Source organism: Hemicordylus capensis, chromosome 3, assembly GCF_027244095.1.
Source record: "Hemicordylus capensis ecotype Gifberg chromosome 3, rHemCap1.1.pri, whole genome shotgun sequence".
NCBI classification, from domain to species: domain Eukaryota; kingdom Metazoa; phylum Chordata; class Lepidosauria; order Squamata; family Cordylidae; genus Hemicordylus; species Hemicordylus capensis.
Window position 1 is genome coordinate 108,139 of NC_069659.1, and position 16,341 is coordinate 124,479.

Consider the following 16,341-nt stretch of genomic DNA (forward strand, 5'->3'; position numbering starts at 1 on the left):
CTCAGAACCTCTCTCTGCAGGAGCAGTCTATCAGTGGGTGTCATCCCTCCCACCCCTTTCCCCACGGCCTTTGGGGAAGGAAACGCTCTGTGGTCCTTCCTGCCACCCTTCTGGGCTCCTCCCAAAGAAGCATGCGTCTTCGGGGCCGCCTGTTCTCCCCCTTGCGTGCCCTACTGAAACCCTTCTTGGGGGCTCCCGAATCCAGCCCCAGGCTTTCAGAGGGGCAGGCGGCTCACCGAGGCACCTTTCCAAGAGGTGGCTCTTTCCCTCTTCCGCCGGGGGAGACCAACTGGCCCTCGTCCACCCCAGCACAGGAAAGGTTACAGGGCCTGTTGCTGTGGCCGACTTTTGTCTTTCTAGAAGATGGTATAACTCTGCTGGAGTCTTCTCAGCTTCCTAAGATGTTTGGTTTTTAATTTCTGGTTATTTTTAAATGGTTAAATTGTTTCTCACGTTTTTGTATATGTTTTTAACTGGTTTTATGTTATTGTAAACCACCCAGAGACGAAAGTTTGGGGCGGTATACAAATCGGATAGCTAGACAGATAGATAAGAGCGATGAGATATGCATTCCCCCCAAGAACACAAGCTTTTCGAGACCTCTTTCATGCAGCGCAAATACAATAAAACCTAAAGCAGATGTTGAAGAATCAGTAAATCTAACAGCATTTTCCCGAGCTCCTGAATTGTTCAACCCCTCTCAGATTCAGGAGTCGGGCAGGCAACTGTTTACATTGTGATCCGGATGCAATAAGCTCGTTAGTATGAAATACGGCTGCCTCCTTTTATTCTTCGTTATGTATTTTTAGTAGTTCTGGCGGGTCCACTTTCAGGACCTCAATCTGTGTTCAGGAGGACTTTGAAAAATCTATTTGGTTTTATGGTTTGTAGTAGAAGTGTGAGTGTTTCCTCTTCCACATTGGTTTTAATCTTACGCTGGCCGAAATAAAGTTTAAGAGAGCAAAGGTTTTGAGGCAAACATAGGAAACTTCGAAAGGTTTGCTGTTTTTGACGTCTGCTTTCTGCTTTCTTTTATTTGGGCACTGAAGAGGTCTCGAAAGGTTTGTGGTCTCTGTCTTCCCCCTTCGATTGTGAGCCACTTGGTGGACAGGGCGTCTCCTCCCTTCCCTCTCCCTCTCCGAGAACGGTTCCCTTTCTTCTCCTCGCTCTTCCCCCAGCAGCCCACAACCCCGACATCCCGCTTCTCACTGCTCCGTCGCTCTTCTCCCCCCTTTTTCTCGCTGGTCACCCCACACCCCTCCCCACGGCAGACTTTGCAAGGGGCCTGCAGCTGCCAGAGGAGAGCTGCGGGCCCTTCTTCTCCCCCTCTCTGGGAAGGGGGGCAGGGATGGGAGCCACCACTCAGCCCCATCCGGCCGCTGCCACGCTTTCCCCGCTCTCCCTGCCTTCAGGACAGAAAGGGGGCTGGAACAGAACCACAGGGACGGTGGTGGTGGTGGTGGTGGTGTTTCCACACTTCCTATGATTCCCTTCCCAGCTCCCTGCGTTTCAAAGAGGCAGAGCGAGAGCCGCGCGGCTGGGTGGACCCGAGCAGTGGCGGGCGGCTTCCTGAGGCGGAGAGCCCTTTGCCGAGGGGCCACCCCCAAGCCCTGCCGCTTGAGGTGTCTGCCTCCCTCCGCCTCACGGAAGGGCCGCCCTCTTCCTTGCCAACAGGCTTCTCCTAAGGCACAAACTGAGCTCCCAGGAGCTGACCGGTCTGGGCTGTGGGCCGGCAATCTGCCGGGCCCAGACGCATTGATGGTCAGCCCGCTGCAGGACGCGACTCTCTGAGAAACCCCTTGGAGAATGCGCAAAGTCCAATGTGTTCCCGGGGAAGGAACGCCATTCGAAGCAGATCGATGAAAGACGGGACCCTCCCGGAAAAGACAAGGAGATCCAGGAGGGGGCGCTGTACTCGGGCCCAGCCTCCCAGAGCGTGCCCGGAACTCCCCCCCCCGGCAGGGGTGCCCCCGAAAGCATCCCCTCCTCCCCCTCCTCCTGCTTACGGCCTTTGCCCCAAGAGGCCAACTCTGTCAGCCTGATGGCCGACCTTTCTGCGATCACTCGGCAAAGAGGCACCTTCTAAGGCGGTGATTCTCTGGATTGGAGCAGGGGGAGAGTAACCGACCCACTCCACCCCCAGCACAACATCCCTCCAGTGACTGTGGCTGGTGTCTCTCTTATGTTCCTTGTTAGACTGTGAGCCCTTTGGGGACAGGGAGCCATCTTGCTTGTTTGTTATTTCTCTGTGCAAACTGCCCTGAGCCATTTTCGGAAGGGTGGTAGAGAAATCGAATAAATTAATAAACCACAAGGCTGCCCCCCCCCGTAGCATTCCCTGTCAGAGGGCTTCCCAGAGGCTGCCGCCTACAACTCCCAGCATCCCCAGCTGCAATGGCCTTTGGCTGGGGATGCTGGGAGTTGTAGTCAACCGCAGCTGGGATTCTCTGCTCCGCCTTGTGACCCCAGAAACCCCCACCATCCGGCTCACGGCCTTTGCCTCTTGGGACCAACGCCCCAAGCAGGAAGAGGGGGAGGACGGCGAAGATATCCAGTGCACCAGAGCCCGGCGCGGGACGTCTGGGCGCGCTCTGGAACGCTGCGCACGAGTACAGCGCCCCCCTGTGGGAAAGGAATGGTTGGACTTCCCAGTCTCCGGACCCCGCGGCCATGCAAGCAGCCAGCCCCGGCGACAAAGGCCCTTCCGTCTCCTCAGAAGAGGGCCCAGCACGCCGACTGGGAGGGCAGGGGGAGCAATGCAAGCGTGGCCGTTGCCCCCAACGTGTGGGGCTAGGACCATGCCCCTGCCTCACGGAACCCACCGTGCTGCCGCCCGGCAGACCTTGGCATTGCTTCGGGCAGTGTCCACGAAGACGGCCTCCTCCACTTTACCTCCCTCCCTCCCTAGCAGGGCAGTCCCCAAGCAGAGAGAGAGCTTTGGGGGGCAGAGCAGAGACACCCCCCCATCCTGGCCTCAGCCAGACTCCGGAGTGGACTCTGGGCAGGCAGTATCTCTCCTGCCAAGGGGCTGCTTCCTTGGACCGAGGGCGGGCCAGGCCGAGACGGGTCCTCCTCCTCCTCCCTGGGGGAAAGCAATTCCCCTTTGCCCCACACCTCCTCCTCACTTGCTCCTTGGCAGATTCCAGATCTTTCCACCGGCTTCAGCTGGGGGGTTTGGGGGCTGGCAGTGGGAGGGCAGCAGCCACCGCATGCCAACAAGGGACTGGCTGGCGTGTCAAAGACATCCTTCCTTGCCCACATCTGGCCCTCAGCCGACCACTTGGCAACCAGCTGGCCAGTCTGCTCCTCCTCCCTCCCTCCCTCCTTCATTTCCGAACCATCGCAGGAAGCGGGCCAGAAAGTACAATGCCTAAACTTTGCTGCCGCCGCTGCTGCTGCTGCTGGGTGCAGAGAAGGAGGAGCAGAAGGAAGGGTCTGCCTGGCTCTCCGGGATTGGTTCGGAACCGCGTCCTTCGCTGAATCCCCTCGGCTTCCTCATCTCTGCAAGAGGCTCCAAGGATGAGGACCTCCCTGGTGGTCAGCCTGGTGCTCCTGCTCCTGCCTCATGGTCCAGACTTCGCCACTGCTGCTGCTGCTGCTGCTGCTGGGTGCAGAGGAGGAGCAGAAGGAAGGGTCTGCGTGGCTCTCCGGAATTGGTTCGGAACCGCGTCCTTCGCGGAATCCCCTCGGCTTCCTCATCTCTGCCAGAGGCTCCAAGGATGAGGACCTCCCTGGTGGTCAGCCTGGTGCTCCTGCTCCTGCCTCATGGTCCAGACTTCGCCACTGCTGCTGCTGCTGCTGCTGCTGGGTGCAGAGGAGGAGCAGAAGGAAGGGTCTGCGTGGCTCTCCGGAATTGGTTCGGAACCGCGTCCTTCGCGGAATCCCCTCGGCTTCCTCATCTCTGCCAGAGGCTGGAAGGATCAGGACCTCCCTGGTGGTCAGCCTGGTGCTCCTGCTCCTGCCTCATGGTCCAGACTTCGCCACTGCTGCTGCTGCTGCTGCTGCTGCTGGGTGCAGAGGAGGAGCAGAAGGAAGGGTCTGCGTGGCTCTCCGGAATTGGTTCGGAACCGCGTCCTTCGCGGAATCCCCTCGGCTTCCTCATCTCTGCCAGAGGCTCCAAGGATCAGGACCTCCCTGGTGGTCAGCCTGGTGCTCCTGCTCCTGCCTCATGGTCCAGACTTCGCCACTGCTGCTGCTGCTGCTGCTGCTGCTGGGTGCAGAGGAGGAGCAGAAGGAAGGGTCTGCGTGGCTCTCCGGAATTGGTTCGGAACCGCGTCCTTCGCGGAATCCCCTCGGCTTCCTCATCTCTGCCAGAGGCTCCAAGGATGAGGACCTCCCTGGTGGTCAGCCTGGTGCTCCTGCTCCTGCCTCATGGTCCAGACTTCGCCACTGCTGCTGCTGCTGCTGCTGCTGGATGCAGAGGAGGAGCAGAAGGAAGAGTCTGCGTGGCTCTCCGGAATTGGTTCGGAACCGCGTCCTTCGCGGAATCCCCTCGGCTTCCTCATCTCTGCAAGAGGCTCCAAGGATGAGGACCTCCCTGGTGGTCAGCCTGGTGCTCCTGCTCCTGCCTCATGGTCCAGACTTCGCCACTGCTGCTGCTGCTGCTGCTGCTGGATGCAGAGGAGGAGCAGAAGGAAGAGTCTGCGTGGCTCTCCGGTATTGGTTCGGAACCGCGTCCTTCGCGGAATCCCCTCGGCTTCCTCATCTCTGCCAGAGGCTCCAAGGATGAGGACCTCCCTGGTGGTCAGCCTGGTGCTCCTGCTCCTGCCTCATGGTCCAGACTTCGCCACTGCTGCTGCTGCTGCTGCTGCTGCTGCTGGGTGCAGAGGAGGAGCAGAAGGAAGGGTCTGCGTGGCTCTCCGGAATTGGTTCGGAACCGCGTCCTTCGCGGAATCCCCTCGGCTTCCTCATCTCTGCCAGAGGCTGGAAGGATCAGGACCTCCCTGGTGGTCAGCCTGGTGCTCCTGCTCCTGCCTCATGGTCCAGACTTCGCCACTGCTGCTGCTGCTGGGTGCAGAGGAGGAGCAGAAGGAAGAGTCTGCCTGGCTCTCCGGAATTGGTTCGGAACCGCGTCCTTCGCGGAATCCCCTCGGCTTCCTCATCTCTGCCAGAGGCTCCAAGGATGAGGACCTCCCTGGTGGTCAGCCTGGTGCTCCTGCTCCTGCCTCATGGTCCAGACTTTGCCACTGCTGCTGCTGCTGCTGCTGCTGGGTGCAGAGGAGGAGCAGAAGGAAGGGTCTGCGTGGCTCTCCGGAATTGGTTCGGAACCGCGTCCTTCGCGGAATCCCCTCGGCTTCCTCATCTCTGCCAGAGGCTCCAAGGATGAGGACCTCCCTGGTGGTCAGCCTGGTGCTCCTGCTCCTGGCTCATGGTCCAGACTTCGCCACTGCTGCTGCTGCTGCTGCTGCTGCTGCTGGGTGCAGAGGAGGAGCAGAAGGAAGAGTCTGCGTGGCTCTCCGGAATTGGTTCGGAACCGCGTCCTTCGCGGAATCCCCTCGGCTTCCTCATCTCTGCCAGAGGCTCCAAGGATCAGGACCTCCCTGGTGGTCAGCCTGGTGCTCCTGCTCCGGGCTCATGGTCCAGACTTCGCCACTGCTGCTGCTGCTGCTGCTGCTGGGTGCAGAGGAGGAGGAGAAGGAAGAGTCTGCGTGGCTCTCTGGAATTGGTTCAGAACCGCGTCCTTCGCGGAATCCCCTCGGCTTCCTCATCTCTGCCAGAGGCTCCAAGGATCAGGACCTCCCTGGTGGTCAGCCTGGTGCTCCTGCTCATGGCCGCTGCCTTCCTACCCCAGATGCAATCTCGCCGTGGCTGTGAGTCCTCCTGTATTTTCTCTCTCTTGCTCTCCTTTGCTCCCTAGGGAAGGCAGAAACGCATCGGACAGACGTGGCAACCCTGATGGAAGAAAGCTGGTCTGCTGGTCTCCAGCAGGACTTGTCCCCGTAAGCTAAGCAGGGTCCACCCTGGTTGCATTTGAAAGGTGGACTAGAAGGGTGAGCACTGGAAAGGATTCCTTGGAACCTCGAAGCTCTTCCCAGAGCGGCTCCATCCCGCAAGAGGGGAAGATCTTCCAGTGCTCACACTTCTAGTCTCCCATCCACAGGCAACCAGGGCAGATCCTGCTGGGCAAAGGGGACAATTCGCACTCGCTACCACAAGGCCATCTCTCCGCTTAATACAAGACACAGGGAAGGAGTTGTGAGGCCAGAAAATGGGGTCTGGCTCCTGGGAAAATCCATGCAAATTAAGTGCTAGAAAAGATGGCCCCGTTCTGTGGTGTCTGTGGGGGGGTATTGTGATTGCCAAGTCGGTTTCCTACCTCACGTCTTTGTTTCAGTCAGTTCCAAGACGGGATCCACCCCCAGGGCAGGGTCCGCCAGCGTTCAAGGGACCTGCTCCCTACAGTTGCTCCTATCATATCGAACAGCTGCTGTGACAACTACATAAGGAGGCACCTTCCAATGTGGTACCTGAAATCCTTTGAATACATTGTCCCACGCTAGCTGTGGTGTAAGTATTAAAAGCATTTAAAAATCCAGTTAGAACAGGAGCATAGGAAGCTGCTGCCTACCGAGTCAGACCATCAGTCTGTCTAGCTCAGTCTTGTCTACACTGACTGGCAGCAGCTCTCCCAGATCTCAGAGAGGAATCTTTCCCAGCCCTTCCTGGAGAGACTGCCAGGGATTGAACCTTGGATCACTGACGTGCAAAAAGCAGATGCCCTTCTACTGAGCGACCGCCCCATCCCCTAATAGTCACCCATCCAAATGTAAACCAGGGTAGACCCTGCTTAGGAAAGAGGGCAATTCCTGTTTCTTATCGCAAGACTGGGTCTCCTTTAATGAAGCTCAACGTCGTTCTGTCAGGATGTTTCCCCTGCTTCTGGCTTCATTGATTTGACCTACGTGGCGGTGTGGTTTTCTGGGCTGCCACCAGGTTCATTTCCCCCGTCATTAATAGTCTGTGCAAATAATCTCCCCCAGCCAGCCCCCAGTGTGTGCACTTAGTGCAATGCTAAGGAAACCTAAGCTGTAAAGCAAGACTGCCCTAGTTCCTCCAACACAGACCCGATTCCAACACCACCGCTTTAAGAGAGGAGTTAGGGGGCTTTCAGTTTTCAACCGGGCTCTAAAAAATGTGGAAACGGCAAGTTAAGGTGCCCGGCTTAACACCAGAGCCATACGAACTGTAAAAATTTTGTAAAGGTAAAGTGTGCCATCGAGTCGTGGTTCCCACAGAGCCATCCTGTGGTTGTCTTTGGTAGAATACAGGAAGGGTTGACCATGGCCTCCTCCCACGCAGGATGAGATGATGCCTTTCAGCTTCTTCCGATATCGCTGCTGCCCGATAGAGGCGTTTCCCATGCCAGCGAGGATTCGAACCGGCAGCCTCTGGCTTGATAATCAAGGCATTTCCCCACTGCAGCCACGTATATCAAGGCTGTAGGAGAAGCAGAAAGTGATCATGCAGGAGGCAGGAGCTGGGGAGACAGGCCTGGTCGACCCATATTCTCTCCCCCACATTTTATCAAGAGTGGATGAAAAGCCGTCCTGCTCAGCAACCGTCTAACACACGATCACTCTCCCCTCCTCGATCTTTGCAAACACACATCCACCGACCGAGACCAGGCAAAGCTCCTATCCTGGCTGGGCCCTCCTCTGACCCCGTTTAGGGTCCCGAGAACAGCCCCCTGGTCTTTTCCAGATTCTAGCTCCTCCCCTGGAAGGCCTATGGGTTTCTGGAATCGGTGCAAGGCCATACACATTTCAAAGCCCCGACGTATCGGAGGTTCCGTAGGGGAGTCCAATGGGGCTGAGGATGGAAGAACCGGCGGTTTCAACCCAGCTGGTGACCAGGTTCGATGAGGTGCTTGAGAGCAAGCGAGTGAGGTTGTTCAGGAGAGCACCAGCCCTGAGCAGGTGTGATGACCTTGTAGCGAATTGCCTTTTCCGGGGCTTCTGACTGGGCACTAAAAGCACATTTCTCCTTTGCAGATTGATTACCAGCCATGATCAGCGGCCCTGTGCTGATCCCAGGCTGAAATGGGTCCGGGAGAGAATCCGTTCCTTCTTAGAAAACTAAGCAGGTCCTGTTTCCGCCTCCTCTACCCCCAGAAGGGAAGAGAAATGACCAATCGGGAGCTACCGGCTTGTGGAGGAGAGGAGGAAGTTATACAAGGCTGAACGCTAGGCTGTATCCATCGTCATGGATAGCTTCAAAGGGGATGGCTGCCTTGAACTATTATTATTATTTATTGTTTTGAATAACCACATGTACACTTTGATTGCTCATTTATTCTTCTCATCATAAAAACAAATAAAGCATAAGCATTTTGAAAACAGTTGGCCGACTTCTTTGGGGATTAGTGGTAGGGTGGTATCCTGGGGACATCGAGAGTGGTAACCAATTGGTGCGGCCCAGAGCGGATTTGAAGATGTCAGAGGTACTAGCCATTTGGTACTATCCTCAACTTGATTATTGGTGTAATTGGGCTCTAGTCACTTGTTACTAACCGGAGCTGGCTGGGTTCCATCCTGGGTGAGTACTCACCATTTGGTCCCTCTGTAGTTTGGTGGTGGCACGGGTGCTAGCCAATTAGTGCTGTGCAAAGCTGGCTCAGATGAACATTTGGGCCAGTCATCTTCCAGCTTGGTGCAAATGTGGTGGGTGGAGAACTCAGACAGCAACCCTCGGCATGAATCCTGGTAACCAAGTGTGGAAAAAGATGTCCATCTTTTCGTTAGTGGAATCTTGGAGAGTGGATTGAGATGGCAGAAAGAGACTGCAGGAGTTTCCATTTGGCCCAGCTCTCTGCTAGGTGGCTGGTTCATGGCTTACCCTTCGCCTTGGAACCCTCGAGTTGGGCTGGATCTTGGAGCTCTTCTAGTCTACCATCCCTTAGGAAATCCCTCCAGCGACTAGCCGGCATCTTCCTAATCCCACATAGTTGTGTGCCGAGTAGAAGGCGCCCTATCTCTAGTTTCCATCATATCTGCAATATCTCGGCTTTGCATGTTTCCCCCCACAGCAAAGACCAACGGTGGGGAACAGACCGTGATGTTCCCTTTCCATCACGCCGTGTTCCTGGGGCTTGGAGAAAGTGAGGAGGGTAGCGTTTTGCCTACGGCGTGCTTGAGCAATCGAGGGAGCAGACAGGAGAGTCCATCAGGCAGGGTTTTAAACCTGCAGCCAATTCAAAGAGCCCACCACCCAGCTGAAAGGAAGCGGATGGACTCACAGCCGCTCCCACTTAGGCAGAGATACCTCCTGCTCCTCTCTGGGAGGTCCAGAAGCCAACTCTAGAATCAGTTTTCTACTTCCTCATCTGGTGCACTCCCAAAAGCCTTTGGTGCTGTGACTCCAGATGACAGGATGTTTCCCCCCACAATCCTCAGAAACTAAATGCTGTATTTCCTTCTGAGAAATCTCTGCTCCAAACTTCCTTCCCATCTTCTGCTTGACAGAGAAGGGAGGGGATCCCATTGTCCTCCCGGGCAAAGGCGGAAAGGACACCCGTGCCTGATTCTGGACCTCAGTTGACCACTTCGCACAAGGCGTCCAGCGGGGAAGAGTAGCCAAGCTGATCTGTTCCCTCCTTTTCTCTCCCTCCCTCGGTCCCGTCACAAAAGGAAGATGGAGAAGCCGTGGTCTTCGAGGAGGAGGAGGAGGAGGAGGAAGAGGTGGAAACTCAGCCGGCAGCAGCCGTGGCACTAAAGAATTGGTTCGGGGCCCGGGGCCCTTGGGCTCACTTGAAAAGAGGCCTCTACGCTTCCCCCTCTCCACCACAGACGGCAAAGATGAAGACCTCGGTGGTTGCCATACAGGTTGTCCTGCTCATGGCCACCGTCCTCTTAACCTCAGCTGAGGTTGTTCCTGGTAAGCGGGGAGTCCTTTATTTTCTCTCCTTCTCTTCATGGATCTACACTGAGAGAGGAAACTCTAATTTTGATCTTAAGGTTTTCACAGATGCTCAAGGGAAAAGTCACATGACTATCTCTGACCCAAACAGGCTGGTCTTCAAGCAACTGGGGTGTGGGTTGGGTACTTGAAACACCCTGTACTTGAAACAAACTGGGATATCAAACCACAATTTGATGCTGGACTGATATCCTGTACGAATATGCACAAATCGGATTTTCAGATTTGATTCAAATTTGAATTGAAGCTGGCCAATTTGATTCAAATTCAAATCGAATGGACCCAAAACAGGCCGATTCGATTCAAATTTGATTCTGATTCAGATGTGAACCAATTCAAGCTATTTTGGCACTCTTTTTCTTTGAGTGTCCCTGAATGGTTTTTTAAAGGTGCCAAAATGTCTCCAAACTGTCGTTGAATCGATTTGAATGGATTCGAATTAGATTCTGGTTGATTCCATTTAAATTCAAATCGAATCGCCCTTTTTAGGGGCGATTCAATTCGAGTTCGAATCATTCAAATCGGCCAGATAAGAATTTGAATCGATTCGCACATCTCTAATATTCTGGTTTGTTCAAGTTAGTTGCTGAACAAACCGTAGTTCCCTTCATTTGTATGTAGTGATGAGCTGTGGTTTGTTCTTGAGGAGAGAGTGGATGCTTTCGTTCTTCTCTTGCACATGTTAAAGGACTGACCCAGACCTGACTTGGAGATGCCATGGAGACTAGCCACTTGGTACTATCCTTAACTAGCTTATCAGTGCCATGGGATGGTGGCCATAATTCAGTGGAAGAGCCTCTGGTTTGCACGCAGAAGGTTCCAAGTTCCCTCCCTGGCAGCATCTCTAGATAGGGCTGAGAAAGACTCCTGCCTGAAACCTTGGAGAGTATTGGAACCGGCCTTATACTGAGTCAGACGCTTGGTCCATCTAGCTCAGTATTGTCGGCACTGGCTGGCAGTTGCTCTCCCGAATTTCAGGCAGGAGTCTCTCCCAACCCTACCTGAGATGCTGGCAGGATTTGAACCCGGTACCTTCTGCATGCAAGCAGATGCTCTTCCACTGAGCTACGGCCGAATGTCTTGGTTTCCCCCATCAGTCCAGTGGGAGAGGAATCCGCCCAGCAGGGGCTGCAAGCCAGAACGTCACTCCGCTCCCCTCTCTCTTGCAGGTACCAGGGTGAGATTGATTTGCTGCAAGCGTTACATGAAAAAGCAAATTGCTCTGGCGAGAGTGAAAAACTATCAGTTTTCCACGGAGGAGGGCTGTGGCCTGAAAGGGGTTGTGTAAGTATGGAAGACGACTGTCAGAGGCGTATCTAGGGAAAATAGCGCCTAGGGCAAGCACTGAAATTGCGCCTCCTGTCCAAGCATCTGACACCCATCTTTCAGATAACTTTACCATAATATCAGCTGAAAAATACAAGTCAGGCTCGTTAATCTTTTAATATTTCAAAAACTATTTAGCAGTGGACTTAGCCAGATCAAAAAATGCTGGAAAACTACAAATTTCAGTATGCTGGGGCTCATGAAATACCCAAATACTATGTGGAGTTGTTCTTGGAAAACTAAACAGAAGTGCCTGTCTAATTCTCTACTGTGCATTGCAGCATCACCATTACATAAGTTTTAAAAATCAATGGAGAATTTGACTTTTCCCAGATACTCTGAAAATAATTAAAGGATATGCAGAGTCAACTGTGTCACTGCTTGGAATATATTCTAGTCTTTCAGAAAGACAGTTAAAATGAGAGAAAGAGAGCAAGAAACTCCCAGTGGGCCTTAATATTAAGGATTTCACACTGATTCAAAGACAAACTCACCATTAATAGCCATATTAGCAAGACATCACATTTAACTCACTTATCACAAGAAGCAAAGTAAGAGCAAATGAATACAATCCTAGCTCTTAAGCGTCAGCTCAGTATTCACAAGCCCTGATTCTCTGTACATAGTGCCAATCTGAATATGTGTACAGTGTCTTATATTATATTAATTTTTTAAAATTTTTTAAACCTGTAGCTCCTTTGGGGGGCTTCCTAAAGTCTGTGTGGTTTTTTTCCCAAAGGTTCCCCCTCACCCCGCTGGCCTCTAGGGCCTCACAGGTACCATTTCAGCATGTGCAGTGGCCAATTTTAAAAATAATCTTTTTTTTAAAGGCCACTGAAAACAAAATGGCCACCGCGCATGCTCAAATGGCCTCTGCAAGGCCTGGCATGACCTAGGGCCTCACAGAGGCCATTTGAGCATGCACGGTGGCCATTTTGTTTTTGGCAGCCATTTTAATTTTTATAAATTTTACAAAATGGCGCCCCCCTTCAAGTGGCGCCCGGGGCACGTGCCCTGCCTGCCCCACCCCTAGATACGCCCCTGACGACTGTCCTTAAAGAGAACCAGGCCCTAAAGGAGTCCGTTGGTATGGGCCTGACTGCCGTATCCATCCATCCGCCCAGCGTTAATTCACTGGGTTGCTGCCAGGTTGTTTTCCTTTCGGGGGGAATGGAGAGCCCAAGGAGGCCCATCTCGTCCAGCATCCTGTTTCCCACAGTGTCCCACCAGATGCCTCGGGGAAGTCCACACACTGCATGCCCCCTCTCCTGGGCCAATCAGGGGTCAGCTGGATCGGGGACGGGGGTCCCCAATCTACTGGCGACACAATGCATGCTGGGATAGCTCTTTGGATTGTGCGAGGGCCCAGCTCCCGACTTCAGACCTGAAGACGCCAGCCGTCTGCATCATCTGGGAGCAGAGTCCACAGTTACCACTGACAACTGTGGGAGACAGAGCGGGAGATCTCCCACCGGCACCCACAAAAAAGCAACAACACTAACCCCAGATGCTCGTGTGAGGGGGCGGAGGCCATTCAGGGTCACCCGCTCTGACCTGGGGTGGCGACAACGCAGAGACGCGCCTCGTCTCGGGCGTCTGAATGGGCTCTCGACACACATTTCTCCTTGGCAGGTTTACGACAATCCAGAATCGAATGACCTGCGTCGATCCCAGCGATGACTGGGTCCAGGATTACATGCGTCAGCTCCCCAAAGCATGATCATGTCCGGCTTCATCTTCCTCAGCCATCAGAAGAGAAGAGGAAGGATCGTGTTCTCACCTATCGGCATGTGGAGGAGAGGAGAAAGTTCTCAAAAGTTGGGAGTCAGGGCTGCCCATCTGCCTTTTCCTTTCCTCGTGCTCCAGGGAGGTCACCCGCCTGCAATTTATTATACAAAGGTGCAAGTTATCAGATGTACACTCTGGTTCTGCCTTTGTTCTTCACATCACAATAAATGATCAAATAAAATGGAGACATGTTTAAAAACCCCACAAAAAACTCTTGCCCGATTCCTTCCGGGGACTAGGGGTGGTAACATGGTGGGAATTAGCCATCCTGGGCTAGCTGAGTGAAGGCACAGGCGCTGGCCAATTGATGCTGTCCACAGCTGTGTTTCGCTCGCATGCCTTCAACCTAAAGAGCAAACACCCTTCTGGCTGTGAGATCAGCACAGGAAAAGGAGCCCGACGCAGAGATGTCTTCTGTGTGGAATAGCAGTGGCTGGAGAGAGCTCAAGTCATCCACAGGATGAGAACCCGGGTGGGATACAACCGTATCGTACGTGGTCTGATGCAGCGGAAACAGAGTCCAGCTTGCTGGGACGTGGCAGGGCTGTGCACTGAATCGGAACAATAACCGTATCGGATTCTGTACAGCCCTTTGGGCAGCATTTGGCATTGCATGGTTTCCGAGGCAACATGAGTCATATCGGAAACAACCCCCAACGATGTTTTCCGTGTCGCGTCGGCCCGCATCGGAGGACTGGGTGGCTGTTTGCCTGCTTTTTTCAGGGGCCTGTGTCCCACCCAAACCTTGTTCCTCTTTGAATCTGTGGGTGTTTGAAAGAACGCTGAAGGGGCTAGGAGAGCCGTGAAGCGAAGCTGCCATCTACGGAGTCAGACCCTTGGTCTATCTAGCACAGTATTGTCTTCACAGACTGGCAGCGGCTTCTCCAAGGTTGCAGGCAGGAGTCTCTCCTCTCAGCCCTGTCTTGGAGATGCTGCCGGGGAGGGGACTGGGAACCTCAGATGCGCTTCCCAGAGCGGCGGCTCCATCCCTTAAGGCAGGCCTGCTCACTGTAGGCCCCCCAGCTCTTTTTGCACGACAATTCCCATAATCCCCAACCACAGTGACCAACAGCCAGGAATTATGGGAGTTGTCGGCCAATATCTGCAGGAGGGCCTACGCTGAGCAGGCCTGCCTTAAGGGGAATCTCTTCCAGTGCTGACACATGTAGTCTCCCATTCAAATGCAAACCAGGGTGGACCCTGCTCAACCGAGGGGACAAGCCATGCTCACTGCCAGAAGACCAGCTCTCCTCGTCTCCGTTCAAAAGAGCATGCTGCCGTTGGTTCATCCGAGTCTCTGTTTGTTAAAGTCTAAAATATATCATGCGGGGGCGGGAGGGGTGCAGCGTTTACATATAGTTGGAGAAAACCAAGCTGGCCGGTTTGTTCCTCCTCCCTCCCTCCTTGCCAGATGCAGTGTAGGAAGCAAAAAGGGAGATGGAGAAACTTCACAGCTGTTGGGTGAGGAGGAGGAGGAGGAGGAGAGAGAGAGAGAGAGAGAGAGAAGGCCAGCATTCATGGCGCTGAGGAATGGGTCTGGGGCACATCCCCCCTGGACTCACCTAAAAGACGTTTCTGCTATCCGACTTCCACCAGAGACGAAGAGGATGAAGAACCCGGCGACTGCTTTTCTGCTCCTAGCCGCTGTCTTCTCCGCCTGGTCTGAGCCTTCTCCCAGAAGTGAGTCCACTTACCTCTCCGTTACTCCTAGGGTTGCCATCCCCCCTGGAATTCCGGGTATCGCCTGGATTTTAAGCATCTCACCGGGACTGCTTAGCCCATCCAGATTCCAGCTTTCATTTAAAAAACAAAACAAACCAAAACACCTTACCTCTAGCCCTTGTAGAAGTGGAGTTATGGAGCAAAACGTGCAGTCCCTCTTCTGCTGCACCACTGGACTTGGATTAAGAGAGAGAAAGCACAGGATCCTAGCTGGGAAGGTTTCCCTTTCACAAGTTCAATAACCCACCGAGGAATGTTGCCTTGTTTGTTTTCAGCAGGAGATCTCAGTCGGGCAGTTGCGAGTATAGCTTGCTTTTGATGCGAATCACTACCTGCCTACCAGGCTGTGTATTGTAACATTTAAGGACTTGCTTGGCTTTACGTTCAATGCACGCCTACTTAGAAGTAAGCAACATTGGTTTCAATCAGATCTTCTCTCAAATAAGTGTGTACGGAATTGCAGCCTTCATTAAAAAGCTGTGCATTTTTATTTTTATGTTTGATTGCTGCTGTTAATGTGTCAAGGGAAATAGTCAGGCAAAGATATCTTCCCCAACTATTGTTGGTAAATATCCAGCGCAAATACAAGTCAGTTGGAAAGTGCAGCTGCTAATTTGCATATGGAAATTATTTGCAAGCCAACCTACATAATATGCAAATTAGGCACCCGGATTTGGAGATTGCCATCTTCATATTGTCTAATTCGTATTGAAATGGGGAAACACTGCTCTGTGTCTCTGGTTCTATTAGAAAATGTTGGGCAGGTGTTCACAGACTGGGGAGAGGGGAGGCTGTGAACTGGCTTCTGGTGCCCTTGTGGGGCGTGGGGGAATCTGGGAACAAGCCCCGAGTTCAAGGGGAGAGAGGGATCTACTGAGCAAGCAACGTGAAGCGTGCGGTCACTCCATCCCCCTCTCTCCCGCAGGTCGTCCCACGAAATCCTGCTGCTTCTACTTAGCAAGAGATCCAGTTCCAGCGTCGGCGGTGAAAACATATTCCTGCAACCGGGAGTTATGCGGGAAGGTAGTGATCATGTAAGGTGCCAAAGTGTTTGCTGAAAGAAAATCAGCCTCTGAAGGATTCTATCCGGATATTATCCGCCCCGATTCTGGGTTCCTCGATTCGGCCGGTGTGGTTCTCCAGGTGGTTGCCAGGTCCGTTTCCTTGGGCAACGATCCGGGCAAATAGAAGCAACCAAGGAGCCCCGAGAGGTGCACATGGTGATGTTTATCCTCACAACAATCCTGTGAGATCGGTCAGGCTGAGTGAGACGTGAGCGGCCCAGAGTCACCCAGTGAGTTTCATGGCTGAAGGGGGATTTGAACCCGGGTCTCTCTGGGCCTAGTTCAGCATTCTAACCACCACACTAAAGTGGGTCCATATATAATTTAATTTTCCTACTCTGCATAAATGCATATCAATTACATATATAATTTAATTTTCCTACAATTGAATTTGCCTACACTATATTGGACAGCAGCGATATCGGAAAGGGCTGAAAGACATCATATTAGCGGTCTGGTGCCGCTAAGAGCTGGTTCGGTGACATTATGGGCACTAGCCAACCGGCACCATCCATATCCATAACCC